Raw genomic sequence first — 23,535 nt, forward strand, 5'->3', positions numbered from 1 at the left:
ATGGGGAGTTAGAGAGGAGAAGGGAGTTGGGGGAAATTGGAAGGGGAGGTGAACCATGAGAGACTATGGACTCTGAAAAACAATCTGAGGGTTTTGAAGTGGCGGGGGTGTGGGAGGTTGGGGGAACCAGATGGTGGGTATTAGAGAGGGCACGGATTGCATGGAGCACTGGGTGTGGTGCAAAAATAATGAATACTGTTATGTTGAAAATAAAAAATTTTTAAAAAGTGCATACACTAAAAAAAAAGTACACTTAATAGACAAAGAGGAGATGAAATACAATCATATAAACTCTTCAATTTAAAACAGAAAAAACAGAAAAAGAGCGAAAATAAATGAATAAAAACAGTAATAAACATGGTAGATATCCAACTATACCATTAATCACTTTAAATATAAAGGATCTAAACAAACTAATAAAAAGACATTGTCAATGTGGTTGAAAATAAGACTCCACTCACTATTGTCTATAAAAAAATAATTACTTTAAACATAAAGATGTAGAAAGGTGAAAAGTAAAGGGGAGATAAACATACGATGGCAACACTAATAAAAAGAAAGTCAGAGTAGCTATATCAATTGTAGACAAAGCAGCCTTCAAAGATAAAGATGATCATGACATAATGATAAAAGAGTAAGTTCCACAAGAATATAAAACAATTGTAAAAACTCTATGCCTCTAACAAAAGAACATCAAAATGTAAGAGACAAAAACTGAAAGGAGAAACAGACAAATCCACTGTTACAGTTGAAGACTTCAATACCTCCCTGTCAGTAATTGATAGATCAAGCAGGCAGATAACAAGTAAAGATATGGGAGACCTGAACTTCACTATCAATCAACTTGATCTAATTGACACTATAGAATAGTCCACCTAACAATAACAGAATTAAACTTTTTCTCAGGCTCACAGGGAACACTCATCAAGATATAATACATTCTGAGTCATAAAATACTCCATATACACCATAAAAATTTAAGAGAAGGGGAATTATACAAAAGTCTTCTCAGACCATGAAGTAAACTGGAAATCAGTAACACAAAGATAGGAAATCCCCAAATCTCTACAAATTAAACAAAAAACTTCTTTTTTTAAATTAAAAAAAATTTTTAAGATATTTTATTTATTTATTTGAGAGAGGGATCACAAGCAGGGGGAGAGGCAGAGGGAGAGGGAGAAGCAGACTCTCTGCCCTATGCAGGACTCAATCCCAGGACCCTGGGATCATGACCTGAGCCGAAGGCAGATGCTTAACATGAGACACCCAGGTGTCCCTAAACAAAACACTTCCAAGAACACACAGGTCAAAGAAGAAGCCTCAAAATAAATTTTAAAATATTTTCAACTAAATGTAAGTGAATATACAACTTAACAAAATTTGTGGAATACCATGAAGACATGACTCAGAGGGAAATTTTTAGCATTAAACAGATATGTTAGAAGAGAGATCAAAGATCAATAACCTAAGCTTTCACCTTAGGAAAATAGAGACAAAGTTAGATGTCAAATTAAAGTCAGGGTTAGGAGTCATAAGCACCTAAGCAGAATAAAATCATGAGAATGGAAAGGATTTCTCTGGAGACAAAAATCCAGTGGAAAAATAAATGGTGACACAAGACAAGGTCCTTGGGGGAGGAGCAACATTTAAGGAACAGGCAGATTGGAACAACACTATGAAGAAGACTAAGAGTAAATGGTGAGAGAGAATGAGAGTAAGGCAAGAGTGGATGAAGGTTATGCGAATCAAGAAAACGGAATTTTTAGAACAAGAAGTTGTCAATTCTAAAAATTCAGGAAGGAAGGCTAATAAGGATAGCAAAACACCAATTGAACTTGGATATTATGTCTTTGGTAACCTCAGAAGGGCAGTTTCAGAGAAATGGTGAGGGTAACTGGAAGTGATTTATGACCTTTGTCAGAGAGGCTGCAAGTGTGGAGGGAGCAAATCTGAGTGTAGCAGAGGGAATCATTCTTAAGGAAATGAACATAGTAAATGAAGACAATTTTAAGAAGTCTGTTCATTATAGGGGAAGAAAAAAGAGAGAGAGAGAGAGAGAGAGAGAGAGAAGCTTCGGTGGCACACAGGGTCAAAGGGTGGCTTCCCTTTCTAATAAAGTGTGAAAGAATGTGGGTAATTTTTTTTCATTAAGCACCTATGTTCTTTTTTTTTAAAAAATTGTGTTATGTTAGTTGCCATACAGTTCATCATTAGTTTTTGATGTAGTGTTCCATGATTCATTGTTTGCATGTAACACCCAGAGCTGAGGTAAAAGATAGGTTGACAGGGAGAGGCTGAAGATACAGCAGGGAGAGGGATAACTAATATTGGAAACTCTTAGAAATGAGAAAGGAAGTGGGAATAGTAAAGAATTTTGGAATAGGAGCTGGTTTTGAACATGGCCACCTCATCCTCTGAAATTGGAGGGCAATAAGTACAAATCAAAAGTCTGATTTTTCCTCCTGCAGGGGTAGAAGCACTGGAACAATTCAAGCCTGATTTTCCTGACTTGTGTCTGGTTTCTTTGTGAAGTAGGAGGTTATATCACTTGAAGAGGAATAAATGAGAAAGTACTGGGTTAAGATACTTGGATAAAGTGATAAAAAGTTTTAGAGAAGACACCAAGAGAATGAGGATGGAATTTGCCAGAAGAGACAGAAGAAATTCTGTGGGCTACTAAAATTATAATTCTCAAGTCTGTGATGGCATCAGTCCAAGTGATTGCATGAGTAGGTGAATATGAGTATAGAGTAGGTGAACTGTAGGATTGACCTCTGGCTGGGGATTTGCAGGGCCATTACAGTGGAAGGAAGGTGTGTGAGAGAGAATGTTATAGGGAATCAGCCATCATGCTTGGAGTAGAGATGAAGATCATTTGAGCTGATGAGGTATAGGAACCATAAGGGCTTGCATGAGTAGATCACATGGTTCTTGCAATCACTTAAGATGATGCCAGGAATTGGAAAAGAATTATGTAAATGTAGATGAGAGCTGGCATAGTTTAATTCTATAGCTATTTTATTAAAATTTATTCAATTTTCTCAAAACCCACTTGAATGCAGTAACTAAGTTTGTATCCCAAAGCCTTCAACTTTTCTTGTACTTTAATATATACTTGGATGCATCTTTAGATGATATACTCATAGGAATCCTATATGATATATACTATCATCCTATATGATGATATACTCTAGGAATCCAGGAGGGTTCAAGTCTTGTGACAAAAGATAGTCCTGACTTTGTGGGTATTTCAGCTAAAACAAGATAATGAAGAATTACTGGGTGGTCCAATTTCCCAACATATTATGCTTTGATTGAATTATTAGTCAATCCTGGAGTAAATTTGCACATTCTATTGGCTCATATAGAATAAGTTCAGGATCTGAGAAATTTAAAATTCATTATTTCTATACATAACTTAAGGCCAATTATAGGCCTGACACTATTTCCAACAGAGATTTGAATTCTATTCCTTACAAATTAGACCTGGATGTGGAATGGTATATTGTTTAATGGTGCTCACAAATAATAGTGTAATCTAGAATATTGAGCTTTGAGATACGGTACCTAGAGTTGTTGAAGTATGTAAGGCAAAAAGGAAACACAAGCTTGTGTGTGGTAGATGGATGTCTAGGATAAGAGTCATAAAATATGATTTTTTTTCATTTTTTATTTGAATATAGCTGACACACAATGTTACATTAGTTTCAGGTATACAATGTAGTGATTTGACAAGTTTATACATTCTGTTCACCAGGAGTAAAGCTACCATGTGCTTTGTTACATCACTATTACATTATCATTGGTTGTATTCCTTATTCTCTGCTTTTTATTCCTGTGACTTGCTCATTCCATAACCACCCACCTCTCCTCCCCTCTGTCAACCATCAGTTTGTTCTCTGTATTTATAGTTTTGATTCTGCTTTTTGTTTGCTTATTCATTTTGTTTCACATTCCATTTATGAGTGGAGTCATATGATATTTGCCTTTCACAGTCTGACTTATTTCACAGCATAATACCCTCTAGGTCCCTCTATGTTGTCTCAAACGGCATGATCTTTTCCTTTTTAATGGCAGTGTAATATCCCATTGTGTATATATATGTACTACATTTTCCTTATCCGTCTGTCTATTGATGGGCACTTAGGTTGCTTCCATGTCTTGGATATTGTGGATAATGCTCTAGTAGACAGAGGGGTCATATAGCTTCTTAAGTTAGTGTTTTCATTTTCCTCTGGGTAATTATCCAATAGTGAAATTATTAGATGATATGTTGTATCTGTTTTTAATTTTTTTGAGGAACCTCTATACTGTTTTCCATAGTGACTATACCATTTTACATTCCTACCAGTGACACTTAAGGGTTCCTTTTTTTCTACCTCCTTGCCCACACTTCTTGTTTCCTATCTTCTTGGTTTTAGCCATTCTAGCAGGTGTGAGGTATATCTCATTGTGATTTTGAGTTGCATTTCTCTGTTGATTAGTGATGTTGAGCTTCTTTTAATGTGTCTGTTGACCATCTGTATATCTTCTTTGGAAAAATGTCTATTTGGGTCCTCTGCCAATTTTTTAACTGGTTTGGTTTTTTGGTGTTGAGTTGTATAAGTTCTTTATATATTTTGGATATTATCCCTTATCAGATATACCATTTATAAAACAACTAGAAAAGGAATTTTTAAAATGGCAGTACATACATACCTAATTACTTTAAATGTAAATGGCCTAAGTGTTCCAATCAAAAGACATAGAGTGGCGTATAAAAAACAAGACCCATCTATATACTGCATACAAGAGAGTCATCTCAGACCTACAGATGCATACAAATTGAAAGTAAAGGGATGGAAAAGCGTTCACCATGCGAATGGAGGTGGGGGAAAAAGCCCTGGAAGTTCCATAAAATACAAATTTTGTGCTCTAGTTATTAAAATCCTGCCCGATCCAGAGTAAATAACACAGTAGTGGTATAGTTCTGTGGTTTATAAAGTGGGGGGCTCAAACAAAGATATGTTAGATCTTTCCTAACTTTGAAATTCTATTACGCTTCTTTGTCAAAGAAATTTGACTTTTTTTTTTTTTAAATCCTGAAAATGCTTGCATTTACTTCTTTTGGGTACCTCCCTGACTGGCAGCTATACCACGATATGGAGAAACCAGCATTACAATTTCACTAATCTTTATTAACTTTCAATTCCAATCCAAACTTGGACATATTTCATTCCATCTTTAAGTTCTTAGTTTTTAGGTAGAAAACTTAAATTCTTGGAACAATGCTAGGACTTTCTGAGTCAGAGGTGGTTAATGATATAGAAATGACTTGTAATTGATTACCTTGTGTCCAAATCCAGATGTTTGAGGCGGAAAACTACTTTGACCAACTTTGTTTTCACTAAACAACAGGAACAAGTCTCTCTAGGATAGTTAAGAAGTGTGAACTGACATTTTGGTTGTTTTGGTTTTTTGTTTTTTTCCTCATTTTACCCAGTGCTTTCGCGGGGTGAGTTCATTCTACCAGGCTATGGTCTGCTCCTTTTTCTTGGACTAGAACCAGTTTTCATTATGGGTGGTTGCAAGCACCATAACACACGGCTTTCATCCTTCATCTCACTTTCCAAGAATGGGAGCTTGAATTTGAGAGTTCTCCAGCTTTCTATCAGAAATGTCATCAGCCTCTCACCTTTCTTCTTCAAGACTTTCATCCCTCAAGTAAATAAGCAAACTGGTTCTAATATTGAAGCTTGTGACATTTGGCTGGTCACTCATCTCTGGACAAAACTGCTTCCTTACCCTCTGTACCTTAGCCAGGCTGTTTCCTATCATGTCAAAGGATCTTGAGTCCATATTTATTAACCTTCCGGGTAAACTTTATATAGTATTTAATCAGCAGCCTTTTGTAAAGTGCAAGTAAATTACAGACCACTTATCTGGGGCAATCACCTGCCATTTTTCAGGTGAAACCAATTATATTTCCTGAAAATAATCATGGGTTGAATGGGTCCATACAGGATACACTTAATTTTATCACTCATTTTTAGTCATTCCTTTATTACAAGTATAAATGGTATTTCTAGACTGGTATACATTACTTTTCTTTCTGCTGATGCCTTCACAGTAGTCTGAAAAGCATGTATTCAGTGAGGAGTAGTCAGGAAATAGTGCTTCCTAATTTCTGTCTTCCCAGAATGTACTTGACTATTAAACTCCTCTATTTCCGAAGCCGCCATGCCGTTTGACAGAGGAATACACACTGGGGCAGATTGATAGCATGGCAGAGGAAGATACCAGTCTTATAAGGTAAGAGAGCAGAGAACACTGGTCAAACTGTTCCTTTAATGGAATCTCATTACCATTTATTCATTCAGCACCTTGAGTACTGAGATGCTTAGTAAAATCACTGTGCTGCAGTTGTCTGATGATATTAGAAGGCTTTGGACTGTCTAAGAAATTTGATAGAGGCATTAAATATTTGAGCAAATGAATTCATATGTGGTTCCTCTCCAGAAGCCTCCAAGTACATGCTGGGTGGCTATGGTGGGGATGGGGAGATATTGGCTTAAGCAATAAATTGTCAGGCCTGCTAATTTACTTCTATATGCTGAAGATAAGTATGATTTGTGGGATAGGATGGGATGGCCAAGGACTTTAGTGGAACTAGGGGAAGAGTTCTTTTTTAAAAAAATCTCCTTCTAAATAAATAAAGAACTTTGTATATGACTTGTTTTGTTGTTTGTTTTTGTTTTTGGATTAGATCAATCTGACATGCTGATAAATACAAGTATTGTGATACAGAGCATTTTTATCCTTCAGAGCCAATCGTGGTGAATACTGTCTTATATTCTATTCTATTGTATTCTCTAGTTTTAAGCGGCTCTTCTTGTGACAAAGATATATCTTGCTAGCTTAAATGAGCCTCTGCCTGATGCTGAAATAATAATGGCACGAAGCCACAATTGTATTAGCTCTGATATGGAGGAGGCCCAAATAATTCATCATGGTGTTATGACTAGTTTCTTTTTTGTTGCTCACAATGGCTAGATAGAAGGTGGCCAGATACTCAAGACTGAGGTAAAGCAATCATTTGCCCCTAGAATGATTTAGATATATTTGTATATACCTAGAAATAATTTTGAAAATTAAAAATCTATATCCTTCTTCCTCCTAGCAAGATTACCGGCCACTCCCCAATCCTTTTTATTTCCCCCTCTGATTTCTCCTTCTGATACTAAGAAAGGAAGATCATAGGTGTTCCCTCTTCATTAATTGAACTTGGGGGGTTTTCCTATCCTACATATGTACTACCATGAAATCCATAAGATAAGCTACAAAGCTTATGAAATTATATGCGGAAAACCCTGACTTTAAAAAATCTTGCCTGAATTTCCTTTTGTTCATCCAAATTTCCTTTAGATCTGGGCATGGAAACTTACCATGCTTTTCTCGATTGTCCTAACCAGTGGCTGATGGGAGATAATAATTAATGTTCCTCTACTATTTTGCATGTTAATCCTTTTCCTTCTTCTCCAGTCTCCTTTCTTGGTTTAAACTATTTTTTTAGCTTTTTCACCTCCAGCTAATGGAGATACTCCCAGGAATGTAGACTGATGATATAGAGGCTGGAAGCGTGCCAGCAGACGCATTAGGTTTCTTCTCCTAACCCAAACCAATTGTCTGAAGTTTTTAAGTGAGAATTTTGAAATTTGAACTCAGTTTGGAAAATAGAGGCAAATTAGCTCTAGTATATAGAGAGTTCACATCTTCCTGGGGTTTTCACATCTGTCTTTTTCAGGGAAGAGTTTGCCAATGGCAAAGTGATTTGATGATGCTGTTAGTATGGAATAGAGTTCTCATTTGTACATGATCACAGTCACGTTCTTTTAGGATTCTACACTACATTTGTGTCTTATGCTTAAAAAGAAAACAAAAACAGTTTAATAATAGAATTTATGGGAAATTTAGACTGTTAGGCTTCTAGCTAACTGTATACACCAACAATTGATTAAGTATCCTCCAGTTACCCGAATAGGGTTCCTTTAAGTTATCTTGTGAAATAAATAGCATAAAATTATAAATTGTGAGCCATAACTCTAGTATTCTTTATCTGAATTTTTCTCTTATTGAAGGAATCACAAAGAAGTATTTCATAATTAAAATCATTTAGAAATATAGATATAACCAATTTTATTTCTGGCTATTATTGTCTTAGACTTCAAAACAAGGCATATTTTTTCCTAGATGGGGAGGAAGGGAAAATTTACATGTTCCTTATGCAGAGGTCCCACTAGCAAGGAATTGTTTATTTTAGGGTTAAATTAGCTTGGTTTCAGCAATTGTACTTGTAATCCTTGAGGGCCTGACTCTTGGAAAAGATCTCTTTCCCTAGTGGTGTACACCCTGTTATTTTCCATGGTGTTGAGTGGTGCTTTTCAACTGCTGGAAAAATAATGCCCCAAAATGCACTGATTCTTGTCAGTGCTCAGGAAGGATGTCAGAATAACATTAAACTTTCATTCCAACTTTAGCCGTCTTTACCTGTTTTTTTCCCCAAATCAATTTCAGTGCAAAACAAACATGATTCAATGTGTTCAGAAATTAGTAGATTTTAATAAAATAATCTGTGGTGAAGGCATAGAAAGTGTAATTCATTCATAGTAACAAGTGTTGCAAGATTATAAAACCTAAACCTTAAATTCATAGTTGAACAAAGCAAGCTATTTTTTTAAGAAACACAATTCCTTTGTTGATTAAAGACCTTTCGAGGCTTTTTGGACAGTTTTATTGTTAGTCACGTTGTACCTCCTAGGTGAGACTGTTTCATTTCCATCATTACCTAGGTAGAAGTTCTAATAAAGTGAATTGCTCATTTTATATATATAGCCTTCTTCTTTTGGGCCACACCTACCATAATGAAAATCTATATAATTAAGTCTTCTCAGTAATCGCAGGTAATCTTATTCTACCTGCTTTCTTATAAGGAAATTCATTCATCTCTATAGTAAATTGTATATTGGGAAATGGTAAGCCTCACAGCCTTCAGGTTTCAGTGATGACTCATTCTGAGATGCTGGAGAGAAGTCGGGGAATAGCATATGAGAGGGCTGCTTGGCAGATTCTCAATATTGGGAATGAAGTTCCCCCACCTAACCCTTTTATCTACTATGCCCAAACTTCAGGGTATTTTTCTCGGTCTCCCTGTCCAGCTATCCTCTGTCTAGGAGGCTCAATCTGAACCAGTGGCCCCTGAAGACTCTTCTCAACCCAAGTGCTCACCAGGTCATTGCCCTAGGTCATGGTGATCTCTCCTACTGGCCAACTTCATCTATGTCTCTTCAAAGTAGCTACTTCTAAAAGTCTTTCCATTATGCCTGCTGTGGGATCACCATTATCCCCTGACCTGCAGAGTAGTTTCAGATAGTGCCCAGTCAGAACTAATCAGAAATTAGAAGCTGTCGTTCTCGGGGCCCATCTGACCAAATTTTGTTTGGCCTATAGAATACTTAAAATTTTTAAATTATTTTAAAAGATTTGAAAGTTAGAAAGTTTCACACAAAAGTCCTGACTTCCATGATTTCTATCCTTTCTTGAAGAATTGAAAATTCTTGTAAAATCAGAAGATGGCCACCATATTCTGGTAGTGAGTGGCAGTTGCTTCCTTTAGGCAGGTCAAGTTGCTCCAGTTTGCCATAGATCATGTACCCCTTAGGATTACCTCTTAACTATTTCTGCTTGTGTTAATATTATTAATTCCTGTAACTATTCAAATCTCTGTATGACTTGTACCTAAATCTCTATCTATAGAGGGCAGTTCACAGGACCTCAAATCTATGGACCCATTCAAGTCCTTGGACCTATTCTCAGTGGCCTATGAATTGAAAACAGGAGCTGTCTAAATCTCTTCATCTGTTTGGACTTCTGTAGCAGCATACCATAGACTGGATGGCTGAGACACAACAGAAGTTTATTTCTCACCGTTCTGGAGGCTGGGAAGTCCAAGATCAAAGCACCAGAAAATTCAGTGTCTGGTAAGGGTCTGGTTCCTCACTGACAGACCTCTTTTCACTGTATCCTCACAAGGAGCAAGGAAGCTTTTATGAGAGCTTTTGAAAGAACACTAATTCCATTTATGAGGGCAGAGCCCAATCACCTCCCAAAGGCCCTACCTCCTAGTACCATCGCATTAGGGCTTAGGTTTCAAAGTATATATTTGGTGGGGGATACAAACATTCAACCTGAAGGAGGAGTTTAAAATTTTTATTTTTTTCTTTTAGTTCAGTGATTATCTATCAGTCATCTATCATTTGTCTATGAAATTATCTAGGTGATGCCTTCAATACCAATGCACTATTCCAAAACTACTTTAATTGCTACGAGTCAGTATAAAAAGAACAGAAGCAGATTTTTAGATAAATAATATATTCATATGAAATGAATGCCAAATATCATATGATTTTCTATACACAAGGCTTCATAATAACTTAATCTGAAAGAAGGGTTGGCAGAACTGAATCATCACATGACATTAGGATTGTGGAAGGTCACAGGATATCCTGCCTCAAAACTGTCAGTATTAGAGTCATATTGAAAGCAAAAAGTTATTTTCAATGAAACGACAGTAACTGTCACTTTATATTAAGTTTGTTAATCTAAGTTGTATTTATTTTCTAGTTTCTATTTAATGTGGCTTTTTAAAAAAATTTTTTTATATCAGACATTTTATTTGTAGGGGAAAACAAGGATCTTTCAGTGGACCCCAGTTAAGGGCATTATAAATTTGTTCACATTTATAATTATGAAAGCAATAGTGATGAAAAGAAAAGTTTTGCTAGGGAGTAATTTTTATTTCAGAAAACTTCACTATTTTCCATTAGCAAACAAAGAAATGCCAACTAGAGAGCAATTGGATAAAACAGTAATTTAAATTTGGCTTTATAGATGTTTAAGAATAGTTATAAAGAAGTATTAAAAAAAAGCAAACACTTAATTTCATGTCTGTACTTTTTATTCTATTTTTTGATGTCTGTACTTTTTGAAGTCACTTTCTATTTAAAAATAATTTGTCATGAGGCACCGGGGGGGCTCAGTTGGTTAAGTACCTGCCTTTGGCTCCGGTCATGATCACAGGGTCATGGGATGGAGCCACCGCATCCGTCCTGGGATGGAACCCCGTTTTGCCTTTTCCTTCTGCCACTTCCCTTGCTTGTTCTCTTGCTCTCTCTCTCTGTCAAATAAAGACATAAAATCTTAAAAAAAATAATTTGTCACAGTTCAGGAAAATAAACATTTCCCTTTAAAAGTGTTCACTTAATACTCAAATTTGAAAAATTCTGCTTTGATGCTATTAGCCAACATACAGGATCAGGATTTAGTTTGCTTGACATGAAAAAAGGTTTCCTTACATGGGTTTGGGTCTCCACCTAGAGCACAGTCTGGGAGAAAGAGGGAGGCCAGCTTCAGAATACGCCTGAGTTAATAACGAAGGACTTAAGAAGCGTATGAATGAAAGCCAGACTGAGGTGGGAGGGATGGGAGTGATGCTCAAAGTCGGAGGCACAGTTGAGTTCGGGATCTAAGTCATGGAAAAGATATCAGTGAAGGTGGGGCCAAGCCTTCTGGGCTACTGTTCTGAACACTAGCTGGTATTTGTGGTTCTACCTTTATGACTCATAAGATGAGAGCTACATGGCAGGAACAGTCGGGCTAAACAGCAGCAATGATGCTAATAGGTGCATCAGGAATAATCCTTCAAAGGCACTAATGGAGGTCTCCACCAAACACATTAGTAAGCACCTCAGTATAACACCATAGTGTCATCTACACAAGGGATTTTTCATGCCTTTGTGCAGAACACAGATCTATTAGGCCTCCTCTCCTGCATGTGCTTTCCAGGGAGACCCTTCCTGGATTTTTAGAAAAGAGTACAGGATGCTGTCCAGAGGTGGGGCATTTATATCTAATTTTGAAAGGTCATTGGGGCACAGGATAATTCTATCTCCTAATTGCCTAAGTCAAGCATGTAAAGCTAAATTTCAGCTATAGGAAATACTGAGATGCATGACTTGGATATTATTGCCTGATATCTATTTGAGAACAAAAGACAATAGGTGCTTTAATGAAATGCATGTGAAATTCTCAACTGAAATGTTGATTTGAGTTATTTGGACCCATTAAGAAAGGGTACTGCTCTATGCCACTAAACAATTTCTTTCCCTTACTCAGTCCTAGAGTTCCAAGACAAAATTTTGAGTTGGAAAGAAAGGGTTATTTAGAAGGAGGCTTAAGATAGTGAAATTGGAGTGTGGGTCTCCAGGGGTGGAAAAATCTATATTTATTTACATGATAATTTCAAAAAACTCAGCTTTTGAGATCTAGAATTTGGTTTTGATAGCTGATTTTCAGCTCCTTGATGCAAGTAACTGTAGTCCACTGCAGAATTGTAATAATCTGCAGAACTTCTCACTTTGGGTTTCCAAAAAAACATTCCAACACATGATATACTTTCCAACCACCTATTCTGTGTCAGACATATTAGGTGCTGGAAAGATAATGCTGAGCAAGACAGAACTTCTGTTCCCATGAACTAACAGGCATTAGTATTCTCTCCGTCCTCTAGCTTACTTCATTCCAGTATCAACCCCATGTCCTGGATGCTAGTTAGAGGTTTTGTAACTTGTCTAAGATTTTCTACTAGCAACTGATAGAGTAAGCTTTAAAAGGGGGGGGGCAATTTGATTTCAGTTTCCAAACTCTTACCTACTACATGTAGTGTCTACATTTTGGTTTGCTTTGCTTTGGCTCCAAATGCTATTTAAACTGCAGAAACAGGGGCACCTGGGTGGCTCAGTCCATTAAGCATCTGCCTTTGGCTCAGATCATGATCCCGGGCTCCTGGGATAGAGCCCCACATTGGACTCCTTGCTCAGCAGAGAGCCTGCTTCTACCTCTCCCTCTACCTGCTACTCTGCCTGCTTGTGCTCTCTCTCTCTCTCTCTCTGATAAATAAATAAATAAATAAATAATTTTAAAAATTAATTGCAGAAACACACAGTATGAAGTAAATAACTGTGAAGTATACAGGAAAATGATTAGATTATATAAGGTAAAAATAATTAATTGGAATGGTGCCACAGAGACTGTTTGGTACTAAATGCTGTTTCTCTGTCCTTTGTCTGGAATCATATTTATGGTTTTAATTAACCTGTCTCTGATATAATGCCATTTACTCTGTACTTCCAACTTAACTGGAGTCCAAAGACTGGTCCTCTGTGATGGCTGGGTTAGTCATCCACTCATTCTGTGCTATGGTGCCCCTAGTTATTATTATTATGATAATTAGAAAGTGTCTGAAGAGTCACAGTGGTGAAGGAATATTTATATATTGCTTAACACGAAATTTGGGAATTATAATGGCCTTGTTCATGAAAGCATCACGTGGAGGATTATATTAAGCTACTGCTGCTTTTCAATGACTGTCACAGGAGGGTGAGTTTTTCCTTTAATTGTCTCAACTGGAGAACAGTCAAATGTCATAGCTGTTGGTCAAATAATATTGTGTATGTGTGATTTTATAGATTTTTTTCAGATCCTTAGTTTTATGTAATATCTGAAGCAAAATTTCATCCTTTTTATTTTTCTAATTAGTTCCTGAAGTAAGTGTCAGAAATAGTATGAAGATTAGCCGAACTATTTTCCTTTTAGCTTACTTTATTTTTGATTTTTTACCATAGCAAACATCTGGGAAGACTCCTTGGGGATGTTCAGCAGGGGTACCTCTAGTAATTCACATAAATGTTAAGATAATTTATCTAGTCATGACTTCCTTGCCATTATTTGAGATTTGGCCCACTGGGTCTTTATGTCAGTCTGTAGGAACACCACAGTGGGACAGGGACTGTCCCAGGGATCCCAGGGATCATTTAGAAATGGCCACCACCCGTCTTCCTGTTCTTGCTGCTTTGTACCACGACATTCTCTAGGCGACTTCATTTGCTTCTAACAAGCTAAAAGGGGCAGAGTGAGTAACTGCAAAGGAGGAGATACTTACATTGGAGAAGTTCTACAGAGAACTGTGGAGAACAGGCCAGGAGAAGGCCTGCTGATAAAGGAAGTCTGGGACTTCAGTACCTGACATGAGTTGTAAGTGCGCCATTTCCTGGCTTCTCTATAGTCTGGGGCTGGGAATACCAATGGGTCTAGTGGAATGCAACGCAACTCCCTGTTGTTGGCACACTGTGCATTTGGATCCCTTCCTCCTTCTGTCAGAAGTTCCTGGTTTTCTGGGTATGGAGACCTCCTTTCTTTGTTCTAACTGCTTTGTTCTGTCATTTGCTACCAGGGGTTTGAATGCTATTAAAAACCTTATATCCTCTGCTTCCAATCATTCTCAACTTCATGTCACTTCTACCTCTTGTTGCCTTCAGGACAATGGATATTTAAGGTGTACATGGTGGAGACTGTCTCGCAGTGCTGTCTATATTCCATTTCTATATGTTTTCCATATGGATAGCCAATGTTTTCTGCACACTAAATTGAACAATGTCTCTGTTTCCAATACCACCTTTTCATGAATGAATATCTACATATATATGAAATTTTTTATTGTTTTATTGCTTTGTTAATATAGTCCCATTTCTCAGACACATTGTTCACTTAATTTGTAGTTTCTGATGACAGTTTCAGTGAAGCACCTTTTCTTATGTTTATTGGCTAGTGGAATATTTCCCCTTTATGAGGTCTTTTGCTGTTTTAAAATTTGGTTCTTTGTTTTCTTTATTGTTTACTTGAAGATGTCATTTATATATTTCAGGTTTAGGTCTTTTGCCAGTTTCAGCCGTATGCATTGAAATATCTTCTCTCATTTTGTAGCTTAGCTCCTAATGCATTTTTTTTTAAAAGAAATCCTCTAATTTAGCTTACTTTTTAAAGGATAAATGAGTCCTTTACTAGATAGCCAACAAATCACAGATCTGATTACCTTTAAACAACACTGTTATGATAAGTAGAATAGTGGAGATCACGTTTGTCTTCACAATCTTTTTTTTAAAAGATTTATTTATCTTAGAGGGTGTATGAAAGACAGCGCATGCTAGGATACACATGAGGGGAAGGAGCCGAGGGAGGGAATCCTCAGGCAGACTCCCAGCCAGCTGGGGAGCCGAACACAGGACTCTCTCCCACGACCCGTGATAGCATGATCGGAGCCTTAATCGAGCAACCAAGAATCTGTTGCTCAACTGATTGAGCCATGCAGGCACCACGTCTTTACAATCTTAGCGAAATAAAATGTGAATTAAAACTGATGATCATTCAAACCATAAGTCATACTTCAAGGTACAATTGCTACCCCAGAGCCAATAAATTAGTTTGTTTATTTGTAAATTGCAGGATGAGCAATTGTACTTGCTAAACTAATCTTCAGTGTATCTTTGTTGAATTCATTCTTTTTATGGCTGATTCATTGTTGAAGGTCAATCCATTTATCTAAACAAATACTTGTAATAGCTTCTCACTGATTAAGGATAAATTCCTTTCTTTCTTTGATTCTTTTTGACACTGAATACATTATTTCTTTCTGAATTTATTCTTTCTAACTTGTATTTTTTAAAATTTTTTGCCCTTTGACCTCCTTTAGCCCTTTTTCCCACCCCTACCCCTGCCTCTGGCAACCACCTATCATTCGCCATATCTATGAGCTTGGTTTTTTGTTTATTTTTTTAGATTCTAAGTATAAAATCATATGATATTTGTCTTTCTGTGTCTGCTTATTTCACCTAGTGTAAGAGCCTTGAGATTCATCCATGTTGTTGCACATGGCAAGATTTTATTCATTTTATGTGTGAATAATATTCTCTTGTATATATGTATACCACAACTCCCCAGAAGTAGAATTGCTGGATCATATGGTATTTCATTTATAACTTTTTGAGGATCCTCTATAATGTTTTCCATAGTGGCTGTACCAATTTACAATCCCACCAACAGCACCTGAGCATTCTCTTTCCTCCACATCCTAGCCAACACTATTTATCTTTTTTAAAAATAATAACCATTCTGACAGGTATGAGGTGATATCTCATTGTGGTTTTAATTGGCATTTCCCTGATGATTAGTGATGTTGAGCACCATGGGTACCTTTTGGCCATTTGTATGTTGTCTTTGGAAAAATGTTTATTCAGAACATCTCTCGTGTCTTAATTGGATTTTTTTTTTGTTATTGAGTTGTATAAATTCTTTATATATTTTGTATATTAACTTCTTATCAGATAAGTGATTTGTGAAAATTTTCTCCCACTCAATAGACTCCGTTTTTGTTTTATTGATGGTTTCTTTTGCTATGCAGAATATTTTAATTTGATATTGTCCCACTCTTACTTTTTGATTTTGTTACTTTAACTTTTGGTGTCAGATTCAAAAAATTATTGACAAGAACCATGTCAAGGAGCTTATTGCCCATGTTTTCTTTTAGAAGTTTAATACTTTCAGGTCTTATGTTCAAGTCTTTAATTCATTTTGAATAAACTTTTGTGTATGGTGTAAGATAGTGGTCCAGTTTCATTCTTTTGTGTGCGGCTGTTCAATTTTACCAACACCATTTATTGAAGAGACTATCCTTTCACCAATGGCTATTCTTGGCTTTTTTTCATGAATTAATTCAATGTGTATGCATGGGTTTATTTCTGGGGTCTCTGTTCTGTCGCGCCATCTGTTTTTATGACAATACCATACTGTTTTAATCACTATAACTTCAGAAGAGTGTTTGAAACTCTGGAACATGATGCCTCTAGCTTTAATCTTCTTTGTCAAGACTGCTTTTGCCATTGGAAGTCTTTTATGGTTCCATGCAAAATTTAGGATTGTTAGTTGTATTTCTGTGAAAAATGCCTTTGGAATTTTTATATGGATTACATTCAATCCATAGATTGCTTTGGGTAGTATGGAAATTTTAACAGTAATAATTCTTCTAATCCATGAGCACAGAATATCATTTTTTGTGTGTTGTTTTCAATTTCTTTTCTTAATGTTTTGTAATTTTCAGTATACAGGTCTTTCACCTCCTTGGTTATATTTATTCTAAATATTTTATTATTTTTGGTACAATTATAATAAACAGATTTTTTAAAATTCCTCTTTCTTTTTTTTTTAAATTCCTCTTTCTAATAATAGTTCACTGTTGACATATAGAAACACAACTGGATTTTTGTGTATTGATTTCATATTCTACAACATTATTGAATTTATTCTAAGTTTTTTGATGGAATATCTAGGCCTTTCTATATATATTATATCATTTGCTAATAGTGTCAGTTTTTCTCCTCTCTTTCCAATTTGGATGTCTTTTATTTCTTTTTGTTGACTAATTCCTGTAGCTAAGACCTCAGATACTATGTTTAATAAAAGCAGCAAGATTGGATATCCTTGTTGTGTTCCTGATCTTAGAGGAGAATTTTCCAGCTTTTCACTGTTAAATATGATATTAACTGTGAGCTTGTCATATATGGCCTTTATTATGTAAGGTACATTCCCTCTATGCCTGTTTTGTCGAGCATTTTTATCATAAATGGATGTTTAATTTTGTCAAATGATTTTTTTTTTGCATCTATTGAGGTATCATATATTTATCCTTCATTGTGTTAACTTGGTATATCACACTGACTAATTTGTGGGTGTTGGACCGGACCTGTATCCCTGGAATAAATGCCACTTGATCATGCTGTAAGAGCTTTCTAATGTATTGTTGAATTTGGTTTGATAATATTTTGTTGAAGAATTTTATATCTATGCTGATCAGGGATATGGGCCTGTAATTTTCTGTGGCATCCTTCTGTGGTTTTGGTATCAGGATAATATTGGCCTCATAAAATGAGTTTGGAAGAATTCCATTCTCTTCCATTTTTTTGGAAGAGTTTAGAAAGAATGGTATTAATTTTCCTTTGAATGTTTGATAGAATTCACCAGTGAGGTCCTCTAGTCCTGGACTTTTCTTTGTCGGGAAGTTTTGATTACAAATTCAGTCTCCTTTCTAACCGTTGATCTATTCAGATTTTCTATTTCTTCATGATTCTGTCTTGGTAGGTTGTGTATTTCTAAATATGTATTTATTTCTTCTAGGTTTTTCCATTTGTTGATGTTTAATTGCTCAGAGTAGTCTCATGATTTTTTTTTTTAAGAGACAGAGACAGAGAGGATAAACAGGGATGGGGAATGGGGAGAGAGAATCAAGCAGGAACCACACTCAGCTTAGAGCCCAAAGTGGGGCTCAGTCTCATGACTCTGAAATCATGGCCTGCCAAAATCAGGAGTCAGATGCTTAACTGCTGCCTAAGCAGCCAAGTCTCATGACTTGGAATCTATATTTCTGTGGAATAAGTTGTAGTAGCTTCTCTTTTATATTTTATTTTAATTGAGTTCTCTCTTGGTGAGTTGAGCTAAAGATTTGTCAATTTGGTTTATCTTTCAAAGAAACAAAGGCAAATTATTTATATTATAAATAATATAAAATAAAAATAATGCTTCTCAGTGCATATGAGACTTTAGAATATAGCAATTTCAAATCATTGGTAAAATATTCAATAATTTATGTTGCGATAACTGTATATACAGTGGGGAAAAATTTAAATGAATTTCTATATCATTAGATAAGCCAAAATAGAATCACTAAGATGAAATATGTGTGTGGAAAACATGAAATAAGGCATGAAAATAAATTTTAATGAGAATTTATAAATAATCTTGAGAGGTAAAGACATTTCTAAAAACGAACCAATATGCAAAATTCATAAAATGACTGGTAAAATTGGTTTTAAAATATTTTAAAGTTGTTAAGGACATAAATAACCTTTATAAGCACAAACAACAAAGGACAATGTAAAAAAACATTTACAATTCTCTGAAGGGTTAATTTTAATTTATTAGCACTTCTTTACAAAGGTAATTTCCTTTATATATAAACATCTCTCACAAATTAAAAAAATATGAAAATAAGCTAGTGATAGTTCACAGAAAAAATTTACAAAGGCAAAAAAAAAAATGTTTTCAGCCTGAAAAATGAATAAGGTAATGCAATGAATTTACATTTTTGTATTCTCACATTGTCAAACATTATGCAGTATTGGAGAGATTATGAGTGAATAAACATTCATACACTATTGCAGGATGAGCCACTTTTTAACGTATAGTTGATAATACCTAGCACAATTAAAAATGACATTTTTGAGACCTACTTCTAGAATATATTCTAGAGCCAGAGGTTCAAATGTGCAAAAATTTGTTTATTGTAGTATTCTTTATAATAGCTCAAAACAGTTTAAAGATGACAGAAAAATTCTGAATTATGGAGTATTAGTACATGTATGTTATAAAGAATGTGCTGTATTAAGCATCAATATATGCATGTATGTGCATGTAACTATATAACATATATGTATGTCTCTGTGTGTATGTACATGTCCATTGTGTGTAGCATTTTTGGGTGTGTATTTATATTTATGTACACTTATAGTCTGTTTTATGTAAATAGGTACATGTAAGTCCCAAGAAATGTGTGTGTGTGTGTTATCAAAATTCTTAGGACAAGAAAAGTAATAGGAGTATAAATGTAACCAGCAGTAATTATTTCTAAAGTATTGTTGGAGATTTCAATCAGATAACTCGTAGTTCTAGTTTTATTACTCTTTGAATTTCTTTTTACCATAAGCATATATTCATTTTTATAATTAAAAATCTAGTTAAACATTGATTCCCTTTTCATTTAGCTTGAGAATATATTGATCTTACTCTTCCACTTTAATTAAGCTTCTAATCTGTATTCACAGTAGTGGGTAGGATCATACCCTGGAGAGAGAGTGGACAGGATCTTTATTATCTTATCTTCTGACCTCATTTCTTCATACACTGTTAACTTAGTCCTCAATCATTAAGACAGAAAAAAATTAATTTTATTGAGAATCTGTTAGATGGCAGATATTCTGTTGGAGGGTTTATCTGTCTAATTTAAGCCTCACACCACCCCCTCCATTGGAAATGGTAATACAAGCTCCATTCCATAAGTGCTGAAACTAAGATTCAGATGGTTTTAGAAACTTGTCCCAATGTAATCAAATGAGAATCTGCATCAGAGCTGTGCTCTTTGCACCACTTACAGTGTGTTCCTTGATAGGTTATTTGTTTTCTAAGTGTCAGTCCTCATCCTATGGGAATAACCCTGCATCTCTTGTTAACCTTTTGGTTTATTCCGAGCAGCAAAGACAATATGAGAAGATACTTTGAAAATAATCTGAAATATGAACTATGTTATTTCAGAGGTTTCAACTCCTATACTGTTGGGCTCAGGCAGGTGAATGAGGTGGGGGCAGGAACAACCAAATAGAACGTATCGGGGCCCAGCTTGGCACCCTGAGCTGACAGGTGGGGCCTCTCCACTAAACAAATGCAATGAAATATTCAGAAAAAACGGGCGGCTGGGTGGTTCAGTCAGTAAAGTGTCTGCCTTCGGCTCAGGTCATGATCTCAGGGTCCTGGGATTGAGCCCCTCATCGGGCTCTCTGCTCAGCAGGAAGCTTGTTTCCCCCTCTCTCTCTGCCTGCCTCTCTGCCTACTTGTGATCTCTCTCTTTGTCAAATAAATAAATAAGATCTTTTTTTAAAAAGTGATTTATTCTCTAAGAAGTTATTACAGATTTATGGTGGCCCTGCTTACTAAAAAGCCGTCACTGTCCAAGTGGCTACCTCTGAGTAAGACTCACTTTATTATGCATCACCACCGAAGTGTTGTTATTAAGCACCTACTGTGTTAATAGGACCCAAAGTACCATACCAGTCTCCTTATTTCATTTGTTTTGCACTTCTGTGACTTTCTATGACAGAACATTTTTCCATGTCCAGTACTCTCTATAGAGTAATCAAGAGAAGGAACAAGGTATGATTTTTAAAATTCCCACATCTTACATCCCCCCATCCCTTAAAAGCCTTATTTATCGTGTACCTTGCATGAAATTTCTGGATAGTTCTTTAGTAAAACTGATGATAGACTTCAGTGTTACAACTCTGTATGTAAAAGAATTGCAGAACAAGGTTGATTTAGTGTTATCCATTTTTGAAAATATAACCTGATACTGCAATTACTTATAGAGCTATATAAACATGACAGAATAAATATCATCTCTGAATTATTAGTTATGAAATTTAGAAGATCTAAACCTAGACACTCTTTTCTGTTTCCTTTGCCTTTTTCACTTGTTTATTAGAGATTCTTTAAATGTCTTAGCCAAAAAACTTTAAAAAATAAACAGAATTGATTCTTAAGGATTTATTTGACAGAGGTTCAAGGATCCATTAATCTGGCTGTGGCTACCAGTCACAGTCATGATTGTTAAACAGGCAGTATTGATAGAAATACCAAGATTAAGATAAAAGATTCACCAGTTAGGTTGTAATTACAGAGTGATATAGTGGCTACATCATTTCAGAAAACAGCCATGAAGCTATTTTTTTCACTATTGCAGTATTTATATAAGATGCTGCATCTTGAGTTTTAGTTTGAAAAAGAAAAGATATCAACATCTGTACTGTGAAGAGAGTGCTCAAAATATCATCTGTCTTCCTCACTAACTCACTAGAGTTGCGGGCTGTGATTTTTCCATTTTTTACTCATAACCTAGGGTCACAGAGTGGCCCATGAAGCAATAGACCATTTTTTTTAAAAAAAAAGATTTCATATGGGAGCATTTCCTTTCTTTACTCTGGTGAGGGCCTGAGCTCTGTCTTTCTAAACCACCATCCCTGCAGCCATGCTGTCTTGGAGGTTCACCCCAAACTGTAAAGCGACTTCTGCTTCTTGGGCTGAAACCCAAGGCATTACCAATTTCCTCCCGCTCTGAAGTTTCTGGCAGATGGTCTAGCCCATGGAATCATATCCATGAAAATGTTATGGATATTTGCTACGAGCCTGCTTCAAAAACAAAACAAAAACACTTTTGTGAACCAGCAAACACTTATCAAATCTGTCAAACTTGTATAAAAAATGCTAATTATCTGGAGACGTAAAGAAAACACCACTGGACTGAACTCAGCAGTATGCAGGTGTGTCTTCATACATGTGTGTCATGCTCTGTCTCACTAGTTCATGATAAATGAACTCTCCTGAAAGGAGATGTATGAACCAAATTGAAAAGCATTTTAAAGATAGAAAGCTCTTACCCATAATGTCACTACAACAACAAAGCTATCTTGGATTTTCTAGAGACGCGTCTGGTGCTTGCTTGTACCACTTTTCATGTTTCACCTTACTATGATCACGGTTCATCCATAATTAGTAATTTCTATGTTGTCTCAGTGATTGGTTTTCTGAAGCATGTCTCTGTGGCTTTGGATGTGGACCAGTGTCCGTTGGGTTCTCACTATTAAGGTTTATTCTGGAAGCAGTAGCTGTGAGGAGGTTTTGGGGAGGGCAGAAGCACTGTGTTCCTAAGAAAATAGAGGGAAAGCTATCTTTATTATTATTTTTTAAATGGTACATTTACTTATTAAGCATATTTATTGGAAATTATTATATGCTGGGCAACATATTATACTGAGTATAACAATCTTTGCCCTTATGGGGCAAAAAATTGAGAGAGCATGAAACAGTAGGGGAGGTACCCAGGCTACTGTGGGAGAACATGCAGGTAACCTAGCATCAGGGATCATCACAAAAGTCAGTGTAGCTGAAGAAGAGTGTGAAAAAGTGAGCAGAGAGCTGAAGCTGGAGAAGCAGTGGGGGCTCAGGTGGCAAATAGGCAATTTAGAATGATATTTGTGGATGATGCATGGAGAAGGGATTGAAAGAGCCACCATGATTTCATTCATATGAGGACTCTAAAAAAACCAAATGAATAAATAAGCAAACAAACAAAAAATAGAATCAGACCTATAACTACAGAGAACAAACTGATGGTTGCCAGAAGGGAGGGGGTCAAGATCTGGGAAAAATGAAGGAGAGTGGGAGATATAGCGTTCCAGTTATGGAATGATTAAGGAACGAAGATAAAAGGCATAGCGTAAAGAATTTAGTCAGTGGTCTTGTAATAGTGTTGTATGGTGACAGAGGGTAGTTTCACTTGTGTTGAGCACAGCATAATGCATAAAGTTGTCAAATCACTGTGTTGTTTCAGGTGTACAATATAGCATTGTGTGTCAACTATACCTAAATAAAAAAAAAAGTTTTTCTTTTAAAAAGATTTTATTTTTTTATTTGACAGAGACACAGGGAGAGAGGAAGCACAGGAGGAGTGGGAGAGAGAGAAGCCGGCTTCCCGCTGAGCAGGGAGCCTGATGCAGGGCTTAATCCCAGGATCCTGAGTCGAAGGTGACACTTAATGACTGAACCACCAAGGATCCCCTTCAAATAAAGTTTTTAATAAAATTGAAGAGCAGGGGCACCTGGGTGGCTCAGTGGGTTGGGCTTCTGCCTTCCGCTCAGGTCATGATCCCAGACTCCTGGGATTGAGCCCCGCATTAGGCTCTCTGCTCAGCGGGGAGCCTGCTTCCCCCTCTCTTTCTGCATGTCTTT

Source organism: Mustela nigripes, chromosome 3 (genome assembly GCF_022355385.1).
Source record: "Mustela nigripes isolate SB6536 chromosome 3, MUSNIG.SB6536, whole genome shotgun sequence".
Taxonomy (NCBI): domain Eukaryota; kingdom Metazoa; phylum Chordata; class Mammalia; order Carnivora; family Mustelidae; genus Mustela; species Mustela nigripes.